The sequence below is a fragment of the Pelmatolapia mariae genome, linkage group LG10_11, assembly GCF_036321145.2.
Source record: "Pelmatolapia mariae isolate MD_Pm_ZW linkage group LG10_11, Pm_UMD_F_2, whole genome shotgun sequence".
Classification (NCBI taxonomy): Eukaryota; Metazoa; Chordata; class Actinopteri; order Cichliformes; family Cichlidae; genus Pelmatolapia; species Pelmatolapia mariae.
In genome coordinates, this window is record NC_086236.1 from 73,392,794 (window position 1) to 73,416,075 (window position 23,282).

Sequence of the window (23,282 nt, forward strand, 5' to 3'; positions counted from 1 at the left end):
CTGCTGCAGGTTTGGGAAACAGCGGAGCGTCTGTGACAGGAAACACATTTATACACTCATCGACCTCTTTGTTGGGTACACCTCGCTGCGAGTCCTTTACTAATATAAGGAAACACATTAGACATAAAAACACATCATAAACATCCACCATCACCTGTCGGACACCCTCTGCCCTGTTGTTGTTGTTGTTGTTGTTGTTGTTGTTGTTATATTCATGGTGCTGGAAACCTTCCTCGGAGACGTGGGTCCACATACCGGAGGTGCGCTGCTGGACTGAGATCAGGTGACTGTGGACCTGAGTCACCTTTCAACAGGTCAGTTTGCCTTTGTCTACCTGCCTGATTACACTGAGCTGCTGTCATGTGATTGGCTGGTTACATAATCAGGGCTCACAGGTGTACCTAACAAAGTGTCCAGTGAGTGAATATATTGGATTTTAAATATATTTTATTTTGTTAATATATATATTTACCTATTTAAATGTATTATCATTTAAATACATTTGAGATGTTAAGATTTTTTGAAAGTAATTTTACGTAGTACTCTAAGATAATTAGCAAATTACTAAAATAGAGTTTATTACTGGGAAATCGAGGTGGATAATAAATAAAAGAAGGGACGTGTCCTGTCTGCTTTCACTGTATCACTTCGCACCAAATGCAAAGATGCCAAAAACATAATTTTTTTTAAAAAGATATCCTGATGTTACAACAAAACCGTGTCGGGCTGTGTCCTCAGTCTGCTGGTTACTGATTTGTTGAGTTGAGCTTTTCTGCTCTTTCCAGAATTATAATAATTACAGCTTCACTCAAATATGACTGAGGTGGTGAAGCAGCCATGCAAACACACAAAACTCTGCTTCAGATTCAAATGAAGACACAAACCTGACACCTGATGCAGCAGACGTGTTCAAGGTTTGATGCTGTGAGAAAAGCTTTATTACACTTACAGACTAAAAGTGCAGAAGAAGGTCAGAGAGGATGAATGCACGAGCACAGCTTACAGGGTATCACCTCAGTCTGGTTTCATGGTTTCACACTTCATTCACTCACCATGTGGTGGTTGATGGACGTCAGTCTGAGGACTCTTTGCTCCTCAAGTGAATTTGAATAAGGCAGATTTTTGCATCAAGAAAAGACTCCTGATATCTTTAACCAAATAAACCTTAATGAGTGCTTCCATTTCCTGATACTACATCTGGATTTATATAATTTACGATGACTTTCTGAGAGAGGACGGAGGAGCAGATGTTTATTATCTGGACGATTTTAACTGTTTCCAGTTCAGCAGACTGGATGCTTCTCTTCATGTCAGAGAAGTGAGATGAAATATTCACTGATTCAGTCATTTATCAGACAGTCATTCAGCATCTTCTTGTAGCCATGGAAACGATGTGCGTCATAACTGATATTATAGGACTCACTGGGTTCATCAGTTGCATAAAGCACAGAAACATGTGGCTCTCTTCCACAATGCAGCTGCTATCACACTCGGTACACAAACCTGAGCAACAGCATGGAGGACGCCGCTCTGCTGGCATCAAACGCCTCTGATGAGGTCACCGTGCATGGAAATGGTTTGAACAGCAGCGGGTGTGGTCAGATGGCAGCAGTACCCAGCACAGACAGTGGAGGTCGTGCTGGTCTGAAGCGAATCGTACCGATGGCTAAATGGTTCAAACGGCCTTTCATTACTCCGTCTGTGAGAGCGAGCACTGTGATGGTTTAGTCTGCACACTAGGAGAGGATCAATGATTTATTCCCTGATTTTTTATTTTAGGTTATTCATACAAGCTGTAAAAATTCAGCGTTTGTCTGGATTTAAAATAATGTTATAGTCAAACAAAATGTTAGAGCTATGGACAGAGTGCAGAACATGAATAATCAGTGTGTCTATGAGAGGTAACAGAGAACATGATAAACTATGTACCCATGTTAAACTCGCGTTGATGATTGGGAGTCACTGGTCTTCTCTCCACTGATACCAAACACCTCTTCTGGACCGCCAACCCTCACTGGTCTCATTGCTCTCCTGACTCTGTGATTAAACTCCAGGTCAGGTCTGCTCTGCTCCTGTCTCTTCCAACAAAGGAACCTCTGGATTTATTTCTGGGAATAAACTGTTCAAATACTGTGCGATCATCATCTGTTTTTAGGTTTAGGTATACTTTAAATACAACAAAGCTGTGTTTCTGTGCTTTTTCCATGAACATCTGGACTCATGGTTGCTGCTTATTATCAACTAACTGTATTTTTTTTTTATCGTATTTTCCTCTCTCAGAAAATTCTAACCCATTAAAGCTGTAATTCTCATGCTATCAGCTTAATGCATGATTAAAAAAGATGTTTAGCAACAGTAACAGATTTTCCTTTTTTGGTTATCCGAGGGTTCGATTAAAGAGGTGATTGTATACAAGTCCTCACTGTGTTTCTGTATGTAGCCGGTGTCCACACAAGAAAAGATCAGAGCAACAGAGGCTCCATGTAAACATATTACTCAGTTATATGTGAGGGGGCAAAAAATCATTAATAAACTGGTTTAAATACATTTTATAATATTTATTACTGCTGAGCTGTTTTCCTGATCTGACTGGAATTTGATGGAGAAAGTGCAGCTTCAGGTTGTTTAGTTCAAATTTAATTGTTAATAACTGAGTGAAACTGGATACATCCATGAAGCATTTTCTCTTCATCTTCTTGCTGAATGATGACACATGGACCTTTGTTGGGTCCAAGCTTCAGATGAGTTAATTTTAAACATTTTAAACATTCTTCAGTCTCCCCAGCATTTTATTGCTAACTCATATATAGCTCCTCTTTAAGTTAAATAAATTCATCATTTATTGAAGCGGGGACAGGTTTCTGTTCAGCAGTCAGACCGACAGAGAGTCAGAGCTGCGTCACATTTCTTTGTAAATCAAATTTTATAGAAATTTATAGAAAAACATTACCATAGATTGCCTACATATAATAAACATTTAATAACTGCTGATATTGGTTTAGTTTGCTTCTGAAGCGAGATCGATCAACTGCAGATCAGACAACAAACGACGGAGGCTCCAGAGAAGTGCAATCAAACGATGAGTTTATTAGCACAGGAGAAGACATATCACCATATGTCTTCTGACAAAAATACATGTCGAGAACACTTTTAAAGCAATGGGGTATCCGCCCCCCCATGGCGTCAACACAAGTCAAAAATACATTGTTTACAGACAAGGGTACATCATGTACATCTTCAATAGCTATAAACAGACATATAACTTCTCTTTTCTGCAACACCTTCCATGCAAAGTCATAGTCTTAAGCCTTCAGAGTGTCTGAGGGCTGGTTATCGCCTCCAGTCATCTGTCACCAAGTAGGTAAAAGGGCAGCCGGTTACAAAAAGGTCAAAGACACTTGGGCCTTCGCTCAGGCCTGTTGCTAGATTTATGTATTGTAAGCATGCATGCAATCAACCTGCTATGTTCTCATCCTCCCTCAACATGTATCACCTGGACATCGCGCCAGTGAAGCTTGCAACCCTCCTGGATGGAACATCAACTCGAAACAAGCACAGATAAGCAATGTGTACAAACTAAACTAAACCTGTGAATAGAAAGGTCAATATGGTGACAAACATCTTCAATATAAACCCTGTAAGAAATATCACTGATAAAATAATGCTGTAAAACATGTTATTAATGCAGTTATCATAAGGCAGATTATATGGCAGCAATAAAGGAATTTCTGAATCCTAACATTCCCTCTGATCTTTCTTAGCTAACTTCATTAGTTACTTCCTACCAACAGATCACCAACATACACATTAAACCACATTCAAATATTACCTTTAATTAAAGGTTTGTGTTGGGTCTGTGTTTCCACAGGCCCCGCTAGTTAAGATAAGATAACCTTTATTAGTCCCACACGTGGGAAATTTGTTTTGTCACAGCAGGAAGTGGACAGTGCAAAAGTTATGAAGCAAAAATTAGAATAAAATAAAATAAGAATAAATACAGTACACAACTGTACAGAATAGAATAAAATAAAATACTATATACAGTAGAATAAAATGGAATAAAATATACAATAAGATAAAAATAGAATACAAATGCTATATACAACTCAGTAAAGATACAACGATGCCAGAAAAGATTATTGCACATTAGTGTTATTGCACATGTGTGGATGTGTGTGTTTGATCAGTTAAAGTCTTTGTTGTGCAGTCTGACAGCAGTGGGGTGGAAAGACCTGCGAAATCTCTCCGTCCCACACCATGGGTGCCGCAGTCTCCCACTGAAGGAGCTGCTCAGTGCTGTCACAGTCTCATGCATGGGGTGGGAGATGTTGTCCAACAGGGATGACAGCTTAGCCACCATTCTCCTGTCACTCACCACCTCCACTGGGTCCAGAGGGCATCCTAGAACAGAGCTGGGTCTGGTCTAGAGACTTATTCCTCATGAAGAACGAAAAACAAAACAGAACATCTTCAACCGGTCTTTAACTCGCTAACGAGGGAGAGCTTTGGTCAGAACCAGGCAGTGGAGCAATGCTCCTCACCTGTCTCTAGCCCAAATCCTTCAAAGAGTAGCTCTCCTCGCAGCTATTTATTCCCATGATAGCTACAGTTTACACAATACAACACAATAATATCGTTGGGGCGATCGTGGCTCAAGAGTTGGGAGTTCGCCTTGTAATCGGAAGGTTGCCGGTTCGAGCCCCGGCTTGGACAGTTTCGGTCGTTGTGTCCTTGGGCAAGACACTTCATCTGTTGCCTACTGGTGGTGGTCAGAGGGCCCGGTGGTGCCAGTGTCCGGCAGCCTCGCCTCTGTCAGTGCGCTCCAGGGTGGCTGTGGCTACAATGTAGCTTGCCATTACCAGTGTGTGAATGTGTGTGTGAATGGGTGGATGACTGGATATGTAAAGCGCTTTGGGGTCCTTAGGACTATTAAAAAGCGCTATATAAATACAGGCCATTTACAACACCTCCCACCATAAAACCCCCCAATGGTTCTAAAAGGCAAGGCACTGTGTGTATGTGTGTGTGTGTGTGTCATGGGGGTGTGTTTGTGTGACCTCCTGCTCACCAAAAGGATCATAAAAGCAGGAAGCTTACAACACAAGAAACAGATCTGTCAGATAGGATGTATGTGCGATAAAACCTCCCCCAGCACAGAGTGGCTGGAGAGGCGGTCAGGATCAGAGGAATGGCTTTGATCCTACTGCTTGAACTAAGACTTTACAAATTTAAGAAACACAATGACACATTCAACAATTTGACTTAACAGTTTGATTTTAAATTTGACTGATTTATTTTAAGAGGCTGTGCACCACAGGCTTTTAAGGTGTATCTGACAATCTGAGCTCTGATTTAACTGAAGAATCAAAGCCAAACAACATGAATCAAAGTATAACAATCAAAATCATGAAATGTATTCAAATTAGTTTCATTGGTGCCATGTTTGCCATCATAACCCTTAAGTGGTGAAAAAGTAGAGGTGTGTAAAGTTGCTCTTTTATTTAGTTCATAAGATGAAAATTACAATTTCATGCATTGAGAAAAACAGTTGAAGAAGAAAAATCATAGTTTTTAAAAAGAACATCATTTGCACCTGTTTCCTGACACCACAGCAGGACTCTTAAAGCAGAGAGTCAACCTGCTCAGGAGAGCAGTGGTTAGAGGTCCAGCAACTCAAGATCATGAAATAATCTACAGAGTAATTACTTTTCAAACATTACACATACATATACTCGAGTACTAACCCTAATATACACAATAATTTATGAGCTAGCTACTGATATTTGTCAGTCAGATAACTTCTGAAGATTAAAAGACATAATCGATTTATCATTAAAACATCAGCCAGTAATAATGAATAAACAGATGATGTCACTTCCTGGTGTGCAGACTAAACCGACCCACAGTCTTCCTTCTCACAGTAACCGGCTGTCTCCTCCTCTCTGTGGAAAATCTTCCCATCAGGCTGCGTCCTCCACCTCAGCTTCACCTCCTCAGTGACTCCTTGCTCTGCCAGCTTCTCCCTCACCTGAAACACAGTTTTCACACATTATGACACTGTGTAAGTCAAAAAGTGTTTGAAACCTGATGAAGACACAGTGACTGATTTATAACCAGCACAATCACTGAGGAGTCTGAAAATACCAGGATGACTTCATTCTTAAATTCTTGAATTTATACTAACACGGTTGTCATTGAGTATTTTCTTTCTTGCTGACTGAGGACATGCAGACTAGTGGAAAATACCACCAAATGATCCTCTGGTTTTTTATTTTAAAGATGCAAGAGGCTGCAGTTTGGTGGGGCTCTGCTGCAGCTGTGCTGCAGGAACAGGGTGTCGTGTGTCCTCTGACCTGCTGCAGGATGGACTCTTGCAGTGCGGGGTCGTTCAGGTCTGCAGAGCCCGCTCTCAGCTGAACCTTCACGCTGCGCTTCAACACTGGAGTTTGGACGTCTGCAGAGAAACAACAAGCCGATCAGATCAGAATAGATTGCCTTGTTGTCACTATGCAGTTGTACAATGAGATACAGAGCATCTCCAACTCAGTGCAAACGGCAGTTCTGCAGCACTATATACATATTGACAGTATTAACAGAAAAAAAGAAAAAGCAGGTATGTAAATAAATAGTGTTTTGTATATACAGTTCGGGTTATTGCACAGTGGTGGTTTAAAGAGGGAAATGGAAAAAATGAGGGGGTGGGACTGTGTTATCGGTGCGTGTGTGAGTTCCTTTGGGAAGAAACTGTTATTGAGTCTGTGGGTGTTTGTGGGTCCTCTCCCTCCTGCTCTCCCCAGCCTACACCCCCCTCAGACGCCCAACACAAAGACTGTTACAACCTGGCCTGAAAATGCTCTCTCCAAACTACAGGACGGCTTCACACAGACAGACTGGGACAGATTTGAACACCAGGACGTAGAAACATTTGCAGGATCAGTTCTGGACAATATCAAGTTGTGTATTGGAAATGTGACTGTGGACACAAGCATTCAGGTTTTCCCAAAACAAAAACCCATGACCAGCGAAGTCCGCTCACTCCTCAAAGCCCGCGATGCCGCCTTCAGGTCAGGTGACAGAGCTCTGTACAGGGCTGCACAAGCTGACCTGAAAAGTGGAATTAAAAAAGCCAAGACAGACCACAAACAAGCATCTTGTCCCTCCTGTCCAGCAACAACACACGGGAGGTGTGGCAGGGAATACAAGACATCAAAAACCACAGAGGCAGCACTGAGAAGGCAGAGAACCTGAGTGTGCAGCTGGCAGAGGAAATAAAAAGCTTCTTCGCCCACTTTTAAACACAAGTCCAGTCCAGACGGAGTACCTGACAAGATGCTAAGAGCATGTGCCCACCAGCTCATCCTCATCTTCACCAGTATCTTCAGCCTCTCACTGGATCCGGCAGCCATCCCATCCTGTCTAAAATCAGCCAAAGTCATCCCAGTGCCGAAGCAGTCTCCCATCACCAGCCTGAAGGATTACCGCTCCGTGGCCCTCACCCCGTAATCATGAAATTCTTCAGCACATCAAGGACTTCCTTCCCCCTTGGAGGGGGGAAATTTGACCCCAGCAAACACCAGGGCCGAACAGCGGCCCTGGTGTTCGCGACAGTGGGATTGTGCTAACAGCTGCCTCTGTTGTTTTCCCCAGCAGGAGAGTGGAGCACAGGAGGGCAGCAGATACGAGTACAAGGGAGCGGAGGCGTGGAGCACGGGGAATGGATGCTGCACGGGAGTCGGGAGCGCACAGGGGATTATTGTTGGATTGTTGTCACTCACTGTGAACGAAACGCACTGTCATCATTACCAGAGTCCTGCATTTGGATCCTCATTACCCACATCCCCATGGCCTGCCCTGGCAAACCGTGACACCGGCCCCAGACTGTAAGACTCCGCCCTCATCTCTCCTCCACTCGCACACTGAGCACCGGCTCCCCATAGGGCTGTGCACTGAGCCCCCTCCTGTATTTCCTCTACATCCATGACTGCAGTTCGACCCACAACAACAATCACATCATCAAATTTACTGACTCATTGGACTCATCTCAGGACCTGGAGGATCAGGCTCTGCAGGAACAGAGAGGACAGACTCACCCTGGTAGCAGAGGAAGGGGTACGTATTATTGCATGGCTGGAAAAGCAGCAATGATGATGAGTGGTCCACCATCACACAGTCCCCATCTGCTGATTGCAAAGTCAGAGGCAGGAACTGGGCGTCGCTCCCATCGGACCACTCCCAGCTGTTGCTCAAACCAATCCAGGCAAGTGAGAAAGAGGGAATCAGCCATCTACTTCCATTCATTAAAGAACTATCATAAATGTCTGACGCCAGCAGAGTCATGATCTCCGTGTTGTTCACCACACTGTTGACGGTGCTCAGGTCTGTGTACCTCTCCCTGCAGTAGGACCGAGCACTATAAAAGCTCCTCGAGTCCTGCACCAGGATGTAACGGCCAGCAACACCTGGAAGAGAAACGAGCAGACAGAGTCAGAGCACAGGCTGGAAATATTCACCAACAACATTCACCTTTTTTAAACTAAAAACTGATATTTTTAAGAAATGTTGATCATGATATCTTTTCTTCGACTAAATATTTTTTAGTTGTACATAAATATATAAATATGCTTATTTTAAATATATCTATCTATCTGAGAGACTATTGCTCCTTCGTCTTGGTGCTTTTAGGCGCTGATGCCACTCACCGTTGTAACAGATGAAGGGCTTCTCTTCTGAACAGTCTCTGGTCGACCACAGTCCCGCTGTAGATACTGTCACACACTTCTCCACACCGGGCTCGCCTATGCCCCACTTTGTGAAGGTTGATTTACCTGTTCCAGTATAAGACCACTTCCAGACCCTGAAGAGTCCGATCCAGAATTTTTGACTCCCCACCAGCTGTTGGGCCACCATAGTTTCCTCTTTGCTGGTGAAGGTGAAGGTGGCGAGATCGGTGTACTTCTCTCTGCAGTAAAGCTGAGCTTCGGCCCAGGTCTTTGACTGAGTGACGAAGTGGAACTGTCTGTCGCACTGACCAGACTGAAACTGGCAAACGACCACATAACCTGAGAGACAACACAAGAGACAGCCCTGACTGCAGAAACACACGCCACCCAAAATGTCACAGATTATTCTGTGTGTCAGGAATACTTTGACTATTTTGTAGTTCAACAAACTGCTTTGCTGCAAACTCTGCTCTTCTCCACTGATAACTGTGAATAGTTTAGTTTTATTAACATCTGAAAAACCGAAGTGATCCACAGGCGATCAACCACACAAAGTTTGATATTTTTGACAATGGATTATTATTTTATTATGTCTGTTCAGTTATTCCACTCTTCTGCAGTCGAATAAAGAAGTTGTGAAAATAAAATTTCTCCTGATCAAAGTAAAATTTGCTCCAGTATACCTTCCTGGTTATACTGGAGGATTGTTCCTGTTAAAATGGGGTTTTTTCTTCCCACTGTCACCAAAGCGCTTGCTCACAGGGATCATCTGATTGTTGGGGTTTTCTCTGTATTACTGTAGAGTCTTTAACCAACTGTTGTTGTGATGTGGTGCTGTATAAATAAAACTGAACTGAATATTAGCTGCAGTTCCAGCAGTGTAAAAACACCCAGCAGCAGATTAAACGGCAAAACAATTTCTGCATCACTAACTGAATCTCTATCAATTCCAGTGGCAATAGACCACCAGCTGTTTGTGATGGCATATCGTCACAGCTTCATTCAGTCATGTTGGTGAGATACGCTTAAATCAGGCTGTAAATAAAAGAATCAGTAAAACGTGGCACTTTACACAGAAACTCCACACATAACCTGCTCCAGACCAAGTTATGTGTTTATCATCAGTTGCTATGGTGATCTAGCAGGTGAAAAGATGAACACAAGAAACTGACTTTAAGCTTGATCATCACACTCTCACCGCTCAGCTCAGAGGTTTCAGTTTATTGTGGTTTGAGGTCGACAGGTTGCCACATTTTCTTGTAACTAAATGTGTGAGAGTGAGACATGTTTACAGACCTGAGAGCAGCAGGAGGAGCGCTTCACCACACTTCATGACAGACAGCTCAGAGACTGTAAGGACTTCTTCTGCAACCATTCCATCATGGACACAAAAACATCATCAGCACAGAGCGACACTTCTTTATTATTACTGAGTTAGCTCTCACTGTAAACTGTGTGAGCGTGTTCCTTTGTGGGAGTCTGAAGAAATTTATTTTAGCATCACATTCCTGCGACACAGGAAGGAGGATAATCACAGGCCTTAAATCAACCCTGGCAGTACTCCTGTTTGCTTCTCCAAATTGGGACGATGCCATTAATGATAGATGGGACCTTCTAGTCTACAGTTCCACTTCAGTGAAACTGACCTATCCCACCGGCTGACAGCACCAGCTCTGTCATGAACTTGAAACAGTTTTACATTCCTGTTAAATCTCTCAAACCAGACTTGAAGACCCAATGCACCAATGTGGCCCAATGAAGCCAATGTACAGATATTACAGACTGAATTTTGTGTAACTGAATGATTCTTCCATCAACATGAATTATTACTCACATCGCTTCACATGAATATGAGACAAAAGAGAGCCTCAACGTACCTGCAGTGAGGAGATGGAGTCAGTGTGTTTGCCCACGAGACACCCAGACTGTCCCTCTAAATATACATCTGTTCCTCCCTCCTCTTCCTCCTCTCTCAGAAAGTCATCATTAACTATGTAAAAACCAGGTACATGTTCTTAGACATATAGAAGTGTTCATTAAAGTCTATTTGGTTAAGAGATTTATGGAGTCATTTCTGAATGCAAAAACAGGCATATAAATCTGAAGTTGACTTATTCACACTCATTTCAGATGCAAACGACTCTCAGACCAGAACAGACTGTAAATGAGGTCAAAAGTAAGTAAGTAAGTAAGTAAAGTTTATTTATTAAGCGCTTTTCATAGACAGGTAGTCACAAAGCGCTCCACACAAAGATTAAAATAAACAGTACGATAAATAGCAAAATGCACAATACACACAATATAGAGTTTAAATGTAAATTAGAAATGTAAAAAATGTAAAAAGCATTGGTCAACAGAAAGCTTGTTTAAACAGTAAAGTTTTTAACTGCTTTTTAAAAGAATCCACAGAGTCAACCAAACGTAGTTGTAGAGACTGTTCCACAGCCTTGGTGCCACAGACTGAAAGGCTCCGCCCCCTTTCGTCTTCAGTCGTGTTCTGGGAGCAACCAACAAACTCTGAGTCTGTGAGCGGAGACGGCGAGCAGTAGTGTATTTTGTGAGAAGCTTGGATAAATAATCTGGGGCTTGGCCGTTTAGTGCTCTGTATGTTAAAACAATAATTTTAAAATGAATTCTAAAATCTATTGGGAGCCAATGTAAAGAACATAAAATAGGAGTGATGTGAGCTCGCTTGTTAGAGCGAGTTAGTAGTCTGGCTGATGCGTTTTGTATAGCCTGGAGGCGAGAAAGAGATGATTTATCCAAGCTGGTAAACAGGGAATTACAATAATCTAAACGCGATGACACAAATGCATGGACAATTTTTTCTAATTCAGCAAAGGAGACCATATGTCGCAGTTTAGAAATATTCCTTAAATGAAAGAAACAGGATTGAGACAGAGATTTTACGTGTGAGTCAAGGCCCAAAGAAGAGTCAAATATTACTCCAAGATTTCGAATATTTGGCTTAGCGGAAGAACAGAAAGGGGCAAGAACCTGACTGATTTTAGAGTGTAGACCAGGAGGAGCTATGATCATGGTCTCCGTCTTGTTCATGTTTAAAACAAGGTAATTGCTAGTGTCCTGATTCGAGATATTGAGAACCAAAACAAAATATCAGAGGCCCAGAAGGATGCAATCAGATGAAGAGTTTATTGACAACACACGCGTGGGAAGAAGCACACAGCATCACATCTGCGGGGTTCTTCCCCAAACATACACAGAGAATGGTTTTTATAGCATCGGAGTATAACGCCTCCTCTTGCGTTCTATAACATATTTTTGTATTTCTAAGAACATCATTTGCATCTTGTACAGACAATGATCAATTTTAGAGCCAAAGTCAGACACAGAAGTTCCTCTTTCTAGCATCTTCTTTCCAAATATGGCGATGATCTCAGACCTTGGATGTCCCCGTAAACTTGTCCTCCTGTTGACCCATCACCTATCATCTGTTGTTAAGCAGACTTTAGTAAAGCAAATTACACCAGAAGCTGATTACATTCAGGCCTTCACTCCAGCCTGTTTCTAAATTATCTGTACTATATGTGTTTTATAAACCTCTATGCAGTTTTAACCTTAATGTTATATGTGTATACAATGATTATGGCTGCTCCTGTAATACAAATGTCAACATATGATCATGACAACACCTGTAACACAAGTTTCAACGCAATGCCAAATGCTTTGATGAAATGATGATTAATGCAATGATAATGATGATGGTTATGAATAGTAGCAGCAAAATATTTCCCTCATCCTGACACTAGAAAGCTAATCAGAGATCTGAGTTAAACACTGGACTAGGGTGGACAGCCTATCCAGCTGATGAGGCTTAAAGGACATATGGAGCTGAATGTCATCGGCATAGAAGTGATAAGAAAGGTCACTAAAAGACTGAATAATGCCAGCTAAAGGAACCATGTAAAAAGAAAATAATAATGGACCCAAAACTGAACCCTGTGGAACCCCACAGGTCAGGGCAGCAGTGTTAGAGGAGAACCTATCAGTCCTAACAGAAAAGGTCCTGTCTGATAAGTAGGAAGAAAACCAGTCTAAGGCGGTGCCAGATATACCAGCCAGAACCTTCAGCCTGTTGAGTAGGATTTTGTGGTCGATGGTATCGAAGGCTGCGCTAAGATCTAGCAAAATGATCACGGAACAATTTCCTGCATCAGATGCCATTAGTAGATCATTATGGACCCTTAAGAGAGCGGTCTCCGTAGAGTGCTGCTTTTGAAAGCCAGACTGAAAAGGGTCAAAAATCTGCAATCGGCATAGTAAGGACCTGAACTGATTTTCTACAATTTATTCTAGTAATTTACTTATAAATGGCAATCTTGAAATAGGACGATAACTACTAGGGGAGGTAGGATCTAGATTCTGTTTTTTTAACAGAGGGGTTACCTCAGCATGTTTAAAATAGGACGCAACACAGCCTTGCCTCAGTGAATTGTTGATGATGGATAGTAGTGTGGGACCAATGCTGGTGAGAGTCCCAGACAGGACAGAGGGAGGTAATATATCTAAGGAGCATGATGAGGATTTCATTTTACCTATTACTGCAATTAAGTCATTGAGTGTGATTGGAGAAAAAGAAGTAAGTGACCCGGGACAACAAGGGGCATCTTCATAAGGGGAGGCACTTGAGGAGATTTTGGATCTCAAGTCCATCACCTTAAAAGTGTGAAGCTGTTAAATCAAAGAGATGGAAGCTAGAAACTGTGAGCAGGAAGTTAGGTCAGTTGATTTTATTTTACTTCTCTCTTCAGTTTTACTCCATTTAAATGAAATTGTATTAAAAACTTTTGAATCTTATCATCATTTGTCAGTACAGACAGAAATCTTGGCATCTTCATTTGAATCTAAAGCAAAAGCATTGCACGTGTTTGCATGGATACAGCACAGACTCTCTGCCTCACCACTTTGTGGTTATTTGAGTACAGCTGTAATTATATTATAACTCTGATAAAAGAGTATTCAGAGTCAACTCTTCATCTAAAATGATCTGTACTGACCGACTGAAGACACGTTTTACATCTAACTTCTAATTGTACTGATTTGGCAGCTTTAATATTACAAATATTTAATATTTAATATTAAGAATGTATTTTTTTCTAGATTTTCCTACTTCTTGACTCTTACAATTCTCTGTAGTAATCATCACGATGGCATCTTTGGTTTCAGTCAGGTTTCAGAGCTCATCACAGCACAGAAACAGCTTTAGTGAAGGTTACAAATGATCTTCTTATGGCCTCTGACAGTGGACTCATCTCTGTGCTTGTCCTGCTAGACCTCAGTGCAGCGTTCGATGCTGTCGACCATAATATCCTATTAGAGCGATTAGAGCACGCTGTAGGTATTACAGGTACTGCACTGCAGTGGTTTGTATCATATCTTGTTTGTTTTTTTGTTTTTGTTTTTTGTTTTTTCTTTACAAATTTCAGCTGTAATACATTCCAGGACATTATCGATCACCATCGTCATCTTTTCCACCACATTAAATTTCAAGGATTTGTCCACATACAAGGCCACTCCTCGTCCTCCTTTGTTTTGCCTAGTTATAAATGTGAATTCATAACCCTCCAGTTCAAAGTCTGTTCCTTTTTCCATATTGATCCAAGTTTCTAAGGCAATGACACTAAATGGATGTGAAAACTGGTTAAGATATTCTTTGATATGATTAAAATTAGCATAGAGACTTCTACAGTTAAAGTGGTTAATTGATAATTTATTCTCAGTTTGAATCCTCTGGTTGTAGTCTTTATTTGTATACTAACAGCAGTTGTTATTGATAGATGAGAAGAAGTTGTTGTCTGGATCTATTTCATATTCCAAGTCCTGTGTATTGTGATCCATATAGTTAAATGTTTTCAGTTCCATTTGATCATATTCTGCAACTGTCTGGATGATGCAGCTGTTTCTTCCAGATGTATCTGAGTTCTTCCTTCCAGTGTGTGTCATAAGTGAGTGTGTGGTTGTCTGTTACCTTGTTTGTCGTCCAGATCGTGTTGCTCACTGATATTTTTCAAGATCCGCCATGTTTTTAATGGTCAGAACTTTGGCTTCCTCTGGTGATCCGTTTAGTTTAATGAATATTTTACAGTTCGTCGTCCAAGTGCTTTGAATTTTTCCCATCTTCTTAAGGTGTCGTGCTTTTGTGGCTATTTCAGCGTTGTGTTTGGTTAGATGTTCATTGATAAAGACATTAGAGCCTTTTAATTTTCTTCCTTGTTTCAGCAGCGTGTTCTTGTGCTTTCAATTTACAGACCTAAATATAATAGCCGGTTTGTAGCCGTTCCTCCTGGGAAGAGGGTGGCATGGTTCAACAGAGTTACAGTCCAGGTCAATCCCTTTGGACCGCAGGAAAGCAGCACATATTAAACAAATATGTAAGACTGCTTTCTTCCATTTGTGCAACATCTCTAAAGTTAGAAATATCCTGTCTCAGAGTGATGCTGAAAAACTAGTTCATGCATTTATTACTTCCAGGCTGGACTACTGCAATTCATTATTATCAGGAAGTCCTCCCAGAAAAGCCTTCAGTTAATGCAAAATGCTGCAGCAAGAGTCCTGACAGGGACTAGAAACAGAGAGCAGATTTCTTCCAAACTGATTTTTCTTCATTAAATCCAGAATTGAATTTAAAATCCTGCTCCTCACATTAAATAGAATTAAACAACATAGCCTTTTATTGTCAGTGAACATGTACAACGAAATTGTGGGTGCTCGACAACAACTGTGCAGAAATAAACAGATTAGAAGAACAGGTTGCAAAGTTGAAGTAGTGCAAACTGAGTCTGAGTCTGTGTGTGAGCGTCCTGAGTGATGAGGGTTACTCAGACCATGGCTCTGATTTGTGGGTGGGTGGGCAGGGTGGGGTGTGGGGGGAGGTGTGTGGGACCTGACTGAGCTGAGGTGCCGACCAGAGGGCAGCGGGTCAAAGATTTGGTGGGCGGGATGTGAGGGGTCACCTGTGATCAGTTTCTGGAAATATTCATTTGATTTATTAGGCTGTACATTAGTAAGCATGTCCTGAAAGTCCTCCATGGCTATCTTTATTATGCTGACTCTGCGTCTGACACTAACCATAACACAGGGTTTGGGACAGTTGATGACCTCACAGGGTTAAAAAGCCCATCTTAACAGAGAAAGTTGATAACCACTGTCTTTATTATCTCTTTAAGACTTTGTTGAGACTTTGTTGAGACTTTGTTGAGGCAGCTACAGACAAGATTAAATACTTATACGGCTTCCTTGTTCTGCCTCCAAATTACTTGCCAAGTGGAAAAAATCCTGTATTTTCACTCAGCAAGTGAGCAACATCATGTGACCTTGGAAGGGGCGGGGCTACATGCATTTACACAGAAACGTGTACCGAGGAAGAGCCTGTTTCACCTGTGAGCTCAGTAAAAGGAAAGGATGAGTTTGGGCCCAGCAGCAGAAAAATTCCACTGATCCCATTTTTCTCCTGTGTGCTAACCATCCTGCACCAAGCCCAGTGAGCAGGAGTGTAATCATCATCGTCATATCCAAGGTGGAGCACCCACCACCTTCCATCCATCCTCCGTTTACACTGCCCCTGCATCACGAGCACTGAGACACTACAGTGAATAAAGTTAAGGTGTTACTTCCCTTCCTTTCATGCCAAATCTGTTGAGGGGCGCCTTAATTTAACTATCTATATTAAATTTTGTGTAGCAAACTGGGATATTTAGAATTAAAGCTATATATCAGAGCTACTCTGTTATATTTTGTAACTTTGTAGCATATTATATTTTATTTATTGATTTTATTGGAGGAACTGTGACCACATTATTTCCTCTGGTATTAATAAATTATTTTGATTCTGCTACCACTGCGGCTCATTAGCTGTGCTCGTTTAAACTGACTGAGCGTGACTTGTAGAAATAAAGGAACGAACTCAGTAATTCCTGGAAACCAGATCTTTGTTTAGTGTCAGTAAACCAGCAGCTTAGCCTGTGGCTGATGACTACAAGGACCCACAGTGCTGCACCTTTTTCATGATCCAGGGCAGGTCTGGCTTCTTCTTTCTCTTTCTCTCTCTCATGTTGGCCAGACTCACCTTTGGCTCCACCTGCTGGTCAGCTGGTTTCCTTCACTTCAGCTGACACACCTGTCTTCTGGCAGCTCATAACCCCTCTGTACACAAGGACCACTTCGAGCCTACACTCTCAGATGAGTGTAGGCTCGATGAGCCTACAGATCATTGTTGTGGTGACGTCTGACATCTCTCTGACATCTGCCTTGCACTGAGCTCCAGAAGAACCCCTTACCTGTGTCCCTGAGCGGCCCTGTTCCTGTGAACAGAAGAACTGTGTTTACTGTGTTTCCATCCATCTGTCCATCCAGCCATTCATTCATTTTCCTCCACTTCTTCAAGCTAAACTTCCTGTGTCCATGTCTCTGGTTGAGATTCTGGTCAAAAACAGACCAGGATTCTTTTCTCCAGCAAAATATCCATCAGAGCAACCAAACACAGTTTTAGACTTTGATGAAGTCTTGTTAATACTTTCAGTGAAATTTAGTGGTGACTTTAAAATCAGTGCATTTTATTTGTATGTGACTGAGCCTCCATCTTTGGAAGTGGTGCTGTGTGAGACTCTCAAAGCAAGCTTTGCACTTTCAGAGGAGATGCACTAAAAGTGTAATATCATTAAAAAACACGCTGAAGCCAAACAAACAAGGAACAAAATAAAAACTATTTGTTCTCTATGATTGGAACTGACATGTGAAATGTGTCGGGTTGTGTCTTCATCATCACTGATTTGTTTGGAGGAGTCGAGCTTGAACGCTCTTTTGTCCCAATTATAATAATGACAACATTATTCAAATAAGACTGAAGTGGTCGGGATCAGTGCTGTATCCATGCAAACGCATGCACAGCAAGCAAACCCGCAAACCTCGGCTTTGGATTCAAATGAAGACGCAAACATTTCCAAGTGCGTCCATCTTTGCTGATGATGCAGCAGACACGCTGACCTCCAGTCAGGAGGAGAAGCATGTTCTTCCTCTCACAGAGACTGAAGCCTGAAAGCGAACGGCCCGTTTACTGCCTTTAACCTCAGTCCTAGTTTCATGGTTCGACGCCCGTGACCTGGTTTAGCTCCAGTTCACAGCCCGTTCTGCCAGACGTCAGTCTGTTTGCATCTGTAATAACTTTGAATAAGTCATCTTCAGTTAAATGACTCTGAGCATCTTTAATCAAATGCACTGTAATGACCACTGGGCTGCTTTCTAAAACCACTTTTACAAAGGCTCTGATAGACGTGGGAGGAGGAGCGAGGATGACATTTATATCAGATGAAGAGTTCTGACTGTGTCGCAGCTGCACAGACGTCTCATCGTGTCGGTATGTTATGCATATGTTTGATTTGGTTTATTTGATAATCTCACACATTCATTATCTGGTATTCTAATAAACAAAATGATGATAATTGAATGAAGACAACAGTTTTAAAGTTGAACGTTTCAAATGTTAAATATGTTTGATAGTTTTGTTTGAATGATTCGATTCGGATAGAAATGGAGTGAATGACAGAGACATCTGCCTCTTTGTTGATGCTGCTTTAAGTGTTCTGATTAATAATGAACGAGCAGCTGCAGATGAGATTCATGAGGACGTCTTCACAGTTTTTCAGCTCTCAGTCATGAAGAGGTGTGGACTGATCCTGCTGCTGCTCTCAGGTCTGTAAACTCATCTCAGTCGCCTCATTTATAGTTTGAATGAAACTTTTGATATCAGAAAATCAAAGAAAGCACAAAGTGAACTGCTCCATAGTGATTATTTTAAAGGTGTCTGTAAACGAGCTTCAAGCAGTCACAGAAACACTCGTACAATCTCCAAAGATCTTTGTCATGTCAACTAAACTTCTAAAGGTTTCTTTGGGTCCAGTTAGAAGTTTGATTGACAGTTTAATAGTCGGCAGTTTGTAACAGTTTGTATAAAGTGAAGTAAAAGAGTAAAACAAGAAAGAAAGGAGGGAAGAGTCAGTGCATGAGCGTGGCTCTGTTTGTGTGCACTGCTGACAAAAACACGTCTTGATTTGATTTTCTGTGTAGAAATCTGACTGAAAGCCTGAAACGCTGCAAACCCGTCAGCTCGCTGAAACACATCCTGACTGCTTTTAGCACGTCCGTGTGCACGTGTTGTTCAGCTTTGAGCCTCGACCACCAACACGTTGTTTTCCTTCATTGTGCACACTGAAGAGGAAAAATCGTCCAAATACATGTGCAATAAGGCCAGAGTGAAAAACAAACTTAACACTGTTAAAGCAGCTTTTTAACCTGATGTGAGAGTTTTGCCCTGGAGCAGGAAACCAGTGTGTAGGTGTCCACAGGCATTGTAAACACATTTTAACCAGTACACGAGTTACACATCCTTTGAAGGACACATATATTAACATGTCTTTAAAGATGTCAACAAAACATTTGCGTTGTGGTAGTATGTAAAGAATTTATTCTCCTGATGACTAAAATAGTCGAGCTGAGGTGAGTCTGTGACCGCGCTGACTGACTCGTGTCCTCTCAGGTTACGTGATGGTCTGCCATCTTCAGTCTGATCAGTTAGTCAGACAGCTCCACCTCGTTGACCTGCAGAAGTCCTGGAACGATGCTCAGCAATACTGCAGAGATGAGTACATTGACCTCGCCATCGTTAACAGCTCAGCTCTCATCCAGGAAGCTCAGAAAAGGGCGGGGAGCACAGAGGCGTGGATTGGACTCTCCAAGAGCGGCTGGAAATGGTCTCAAACTGGTCCAGTTCAGTCATCCTGGTTTAATATGTGGTTCCTGGGACAGCCAGGGACTGATGAGTGTGTGATAATAACTGGATCTGGATCATGGTTCACTTCACCGTGCTCAGCTCGTTATTACTTTGTCTGCTATAATGGTGAGTGTTTCAGACTTTGAAACCAGGGTTTGACAAACTGAACATTTTAGCTGCAGGTCTGAATCCGTCTGATCGTTTGTCTTTCAGCTGCGACTAACAAACACATCCTGGTGAAGAACTCAATGACCTGGTCTGATGCTCAGTCTTACTGCAGACAGACGTACACAGACCTGAGCACCATCACTGACACGCAGGACAACAGCCAGGTCGCTAATACGATGCCATCTTATTATATGAGCTGGATTGGACTGTACAGAAGTGGTTGGACGTGGTCAAACTCGAGCACAGCCTCCAACCTGCCGTGGGGGCCCGGGCAGCCTGATAACAGAGTAAACTGTGCCACAATAGTCGGATCAACGGGCTCCTTCAACAGTCATAACTGTGGTGACCAACGCCCCTTCCTCTGCTCCAGAGGTGAGTCTGTCCTCTGTGTTTCTGCACAGTCTGGTCCTCCTGGGCTCATCGGCCTTTTCTTTCTCTGCAGATGTCAAACCTTCGGCCTCGAGGTCAGTGAAGGTTCAGCTGAGGGCGGGATCTGCAGACCTGAATGACCCCACAGTGCAAGAATCCATCCTGCAGCAGGTCAGAGGTCACACGGGCCCCGATACAAGGAACAGACCGCTATAACTACTGTGAAATGGTAGAGAGCAGTGAGTCTGTGCAGGCTCAGGGACACGTGACAGCACACAGCTGCAGAGATACGGGGCTCGTTTAATGGGATCCCATCGATTTGTATTATTTAACCTTTTTTTAATTGGTAACTTGAAGAAGTCATTTAAATTCAGATTACTGTGAGGAGACGAAGTGAACCAATGACAGGCAATGAGGCCTAATTCCAAACTTCAGTTTCATCCCCAGCCAGTTCATTTAGTTCATTTCCCCCAGAAACAGCACGAACAACGTTTTCTGCTCACTACGGAAACAACGGCTGATTAATGAGGAGCTTCTGTTAATGTGTGAAAACTGTGTTTCAGGTGAGGGAGAAGCTGGTGGAGCAAGGAGTCACTGAGGAGGTGAAGCTGAGGTGGAGGACGCAGCCTGATGGGAAGATTTTCCACAGAGAGGAGGAGACAGCCGGTTACTGTGAGAAGGAAGACTGTGGGTCGGTTTAGTCTGAACGTCATTGGCTGATGTTCCTCAGATGATCTGCTGTGTAATTCAACTTATTTCCATCTCTGTACTCTGACTGCTGGACTGTAACAGCGTAGCTTTGCATGACTGACAGTTGGAAATAATCCTTCTTTATCCTAAGCTCAGATCACAGAGTGTCTGATGAGCTGTTTTATGCCTCTTTGTTTCTTCTGATTGGTGAAGCTAAAGTTTGCAGGTGAGCAGGTGAGCGGACCTTCTGTGTCTCAGATATAAATGTTCATGATATCCTGTCTCTACATATGAAAGTTCAAGAGGAGAAAAAAGTGAAACTGAGTGTTCAGAGCAGTCTGATGTCTGAGCTTTCTGACTTCATACATTATATTTCAAATGGCTGATGTGTTTACAGATACATGTCTTTACTTTTCCTTTTCATAATGATCATGTGTTTTGAATAATTGTATTGTTTGTTATATTTTCTCTTTTACCGTGGGAGGGGCTTTCATGAGAATGAAATAAAGTAAATGATGGGCTGAGGAAAGCTCTTCCAAAGTTGGGAGCTGTGACTCTGGCTCGGTTTAGTCTGCCCACCAGGAAGTGACTGATCAGCTGACTTTTAATGGCTGATGTTCACAGGTTGATTTGACTCTTTTTTATCTTTAGAAAAATGCTCGTTTTGTTGGATAATAACATTTTTGTTATTCAGTAGAAAAAGTCTGAGTGGTAATGATCGAGTTTTCCTTCAGGACTTCATCGTTGTTACTGAAAATGTGTGACTGACCATTTAAAAGTCCAACCTTTCACCTCCACAGTAACAGTTTTAGACCACGCATGGCGCCATCTGCTGGCCAAACCTTCACATTGCACTACAAGAATAAAGACGATGTAGTGTGCATCCTGGTAACTGTGGCTTGTTTACAGACTCTATTAATATACTGTGTGGAAATGTACAGAAGATTCTTTGTTTTTGTTTGTTTGTTTGTTTTGTTGCATTCAGTAAGACCTGAAATTAGAGACTGCACTTCTATACAGTCAGATTTCTTCCAACCAGACCAGCTGCCCCCTGCTGGCCTGTAGAAAGAATGCAGATTCAAAGCTTCACGTTCAGACGCACCAACGTCCATCCTTTATTTACAGCCTATGGGTGTAATGGCCGCCATAGCGGTGGGTATCAGTGTGTTTACAGTTTTGTTTACATGTGAACAAAAAGAAGAACAGGACGGTAACTACATGCAACCAAAGACGTGATTGGCCAATGCATGTGGACTACAAATAAATATGTATATAAATAAATAAAAGCAACTTTCACCATTTTTGTTCATTTAGACAATTTGTTGCAATAAGTCATCCTCTGCCTGCTGTGTCCACAGAGGACGTGTCCACCTATAAAAGTGTGAGGGCTCAGCAAACTCCAACCCCTCCACCACTGAGGATGTAGGCCCATCCTTCCTGTCCACTCAGTGAGCCGATACACACCAACGTTGATTTTCTCACAAATAATTATTCTAATAAAAATAATAATTCAGTCGGCACACCGCAGTAGGTTTGTTATACTAAAAGCAGTCACAGGTTTATTAACATTGAGATGATCAGATGGTTTACAGTCAATAAAAACATGTTAGCAACATTCAGATTTGGTCAAGAACATCTTAGCTCTGTAAATCATTTTCATTCATGAAAGTTTAAATTATATTTATTTCTAAACACATGTTGTCATTTACAAATGTGTTTATTCATTTGGCCTGTTTGTTTTTCAACAAGTCACCTTTGGTCCTCCGTGTATTCAGTGGGTTTGAAACAGACTGCAGGATGTAACTCGTCTTTAATGCAAACAAAGTTTGAAAATCACTGATAAAACTCTTCTTTTTTTGTGTCTTCATGTCCCACTGTTACCCTGCAGCGCCCCCCTGTGGTCTGCACAGAGAAAGCCGGCACGTGTGGTGGTGTTTCCGGGCTCAGGTGTGGTGGCGTTTTGGCTTCAGGGCTCACTGCAGCAGGCAGGTGCACTTGGTGCCTTTCTCTTTGTGCTGAAGGACCTGGTTGTTGATCAGCTTCCAGAAGTTGTTGGAGATGTTCTGGCCGCTCTGCAAGCCCAGGACCTTACCCAGGCCTTCTTCATTCTCCACTGTCTGCAGGCAGCAAACAGCAAGTCAGTCAGCACTGCTGGAAACACTTAGTGGAAACTCAGGGGAGCGTGACCTAAGGCACAAAGCAGGGGCGGCTCTAGAAGGGTGGCATGGGGTGGCACTTTGAGCCTGGCTACAATTAACACTGAATATTGCATACTGTTACCCTGTTCTCCTCTGTCTTGTGGCCACAAACTATTTTTTTGCACTGACACCTGATTGTTCTCTCATTGTAGTTTCAGTAGTTTTAAATGTTTGTACAAAGAAACGCCGGATGCACTGACTTTTAGATAAAGTTTTAGTTGTGTAGAACTTTATTGTTTACAAAACTTGTGCGTACATTTTTAAAATTTGATACTTTATATTTGCATTTTGACTTTAGTAAAATTATTCAGTAAACATGTTTGTGGTTTTTACAGTAAAACAAATATAACT

The 23,282-nt window shown here is 42.1% G+C and overlaps 1 long non-coding RNA gene across 1 annotated transcript; it reads left to right on the forward strand.

Annotated features, from left to right (window-relative positions):
- The first annotated feature begins 17,999 nt into the window (after positions 1–17,999).
- Positions 18,000–19,511, forward strand: LOC135933664 (uncharacterized). Its single transcript, XR_010573874.1, has 3 exons — positions 18,000–18,093; positions 18,316–18,428; positions 19,273–19,511. It is a non-coding gene; the product is annotated as an uncharacterized LOC135933664 (long non-coding RNA).
- The last annotated feature ends 3,771 nt before the right edge of the window (positions 19,512–23,282 follow it).